This window comes from Olea europaea, unplaced genomic scaffold, assembly GCF_002742605.1.
Source record: "Olea europaea var. sylvestris unplaced genomic scaffold, O_europaea_v1 scaffold2986, whole genome shotgun sequence".
NCBI classification, from domain to species: Eukaryota; Viridiplantae; Streptophyta; class Magnoliopsida; order Lamiales; family Oleaceae; genus Olea; species Olea europaea.
The window spans coordinates 1-2,438 of NW_019248500.1; the positions used below are offsets into that span (position 1 = coordinate 1).

Consider the following 2,438-nt stretch of genomic DNA (forward strand, 5'->3'; position numbering starts at 1 on the left):
GAGATTTCATTTGTCTTTCACAATTGGTTATTTTGTACCAGGATCACTATAGTTGTGCTTTCTTTTGATGAACAATGTACTCCCCGTCTAGAAAACCTAACGAGTATATCTTTACAGATACTGGAATTTACAACCTTTTCTCACACGTGTATTTTTGGATAAACTAACTTATAAACAACTCTATGTTTATTATCAATAGTTGCACATGAGTAGAGTGAAATTGTCAATGAAGGAAAATACATTTGGCTTGTTTTATAGAATTAAACAATGGAACACTTTCTCCTCCAAAGTTTGATGAGAATGTGTTTTAATGTTTTGGATGAATATTAAGTATAATATTCGATATATTTAGTAAATCACCAAATTAGTTTTATAAGGTTATTTGACAATGGCTTAGGTGGTCTTTATTAGATCATATTGGTGCTAAATTATTTTGTTAGTTAATTATTCAATACTTAACATTTATGTTAGATAACAAAAATTTACTTTTAGAACATAATTAAATAATAAAATGTTTGTATTAAGTTATTTTCAATTTTAATAAATCAGCTGACGTTTTTTTCCGCGGAATGAAATCATTTCATTTTTATTATGTTATCGTTTATATTTTTTATAGTTAAGTCAATTAGAACCTAAACAAAGTAGGACCAAATTTAAAATAATTCTTTTACTATGTTTGTAATGTTTTAAATCATTAAAGGTATTTGAGTCATTCAACGTCAAAAAAGTTATGTATTTGTTACTATCACAATAAGTAACTCTTTGTTTTCATGTATAATATAACCCGTAAGATACGTGTCAACTTTCTTAAGTTCATCCTTAAATTCTTTCCATTGGAATTCTCGCTTTCATGGTGAAATAGAGAGGTTAATTTCTTAACTATCATTTTGCAGGTTAGTAGAGACACATATATTCTCTTTTGTAGTGGGAAGAGCGTTTGTAACTGATATTGAAAAGTTGAAACTTAGCAGTAAAACAAGATCTTTGGAAGTTGAGAGAGTTTTGAACTTTTTCTCTACAATCACAAAGGTTTTTCCTTGGATTATATATGCAAAAAAATTCTCTGTTTCCATTTCTTGTTCAATCTTCTTTATCGTGTCGCTAATTTTTTTTTTTATTTTTAATTTTTTTAATTTTTTAAATTCTGAGCAGGATGGCATCAGGCCTGGAGCAAATTTATTACATGCAGTTGAAGTCCTTGTATCTGGGGTATGCATATTGAATGTACTAACATATGATTTTCTATTCTTTTTATACTTTTGCTTTACAAATTAATTTATATTTCACTTTCCATTTATCGTAATAACTTAAATTCACTCATTGCTGTGGTGCCTACTCTCCGTCCCAGTCTCAGTAATTTGGCTCGAATGGGATTCCATCTTACAGGCTTTTCTCTATGATCTTTTTCTTCATGATAACGACTTATTTATAAATGGAACTGTAAATTTTAAGGAATTGATTTCACCCTCCGATATATCAAAAAAGTGACGGGGGTATTTATGTATCTCCAAAAGTGAAATTAGCACATTCAATCCCAGGATTGAGTAGTATAATGTTTTTCAGTAATATTTATCAAACTAATTTAGTGTTATATCCTATGTGCATTTGCAAAACACAATAATATGCAATATTTCCGTTGAACGCGAGAATCTGCGGTGAAAAATGTTAAGTGATTTATTGACATCTCTTAGTTAAAAATGGACATAATTGTTGAAGACACTGAATGCTTTCAGTTATATGGATGCATTATATGTTGGTATAGCTCACAAGTTACTTGCATGTCTACAGCCTATCGAAAAACAACCTTTCCTTGACTCTGGGATCTTATGCTGTCTCATCCATGTCTTAAATGCGCTTCTTGCTCCTGACATGGGCAATCAGAGACTACAGCTAAACAATGACGAGGAGCTTATACTAGCAGATGAAAAGCATGGTGAAGAGACGAGAGCTGCACGGCGGCTTGAGGTGGTTGTTTTACTAGTGAAGTTATCACGTTCCATTTTAAATGCTAGTTTAGTCTATTAATTCTTTATTTTTTGGAACGTAGTTTATTCTAGTACTTCTGTGTGTAAATTTTCCTTTCCACGATTGCATTGTGGTTTGTTTAATTATTTGCTTTCTTGCAAATTGCAATGTTCGGCGGATATCCTTGTCTTCTTGTTATAACTCGATTTTTCCTTTTCCATTTTTGCTTTCATGTCTAGATAGTTGTTGCTTGTTGTTTTCCTAGTTTGGATTTGCCAGATTGTAATGCCATTGCACAAACAGAGCTATATTATAACCGTTAATGTCATGGATTTTGTCAATGAGATTGAATAAGATTACGAAGTTCATCGAAAATTACAGTTGACGTTTATATTACCATTATAATTGTACCATATATAGATAGATTGCTTTTACTGTATTTAATTTGATTTTGGATAATGATTTAACCTCTC

The 2,438-nt window shown here is 30.7% G+C and overlaps 1 long non-coding RNA gene across 1 annotated transcript; it reads left to right on the forward strand.

The window, feature by feature from the left end:
• Nucleotides 1–873: 873 nt before the first annotated feature.
• LOC111384729 lies at nucleotides 874–1,988 on the forward strand. The gene is made up of 3 exons (XR_002700953.1): nucleotides 874–1,029; nucleotides 1,153–1,209; nucleotides 1,789–1,988. It is a non-coding gene; the product is annotated as an uncharacterized LOC111384729 (long non-coding RNA).
• The last annotated feature ends 450 nt before the right edge of the window (nucleotides 1,989–2,438 follow it).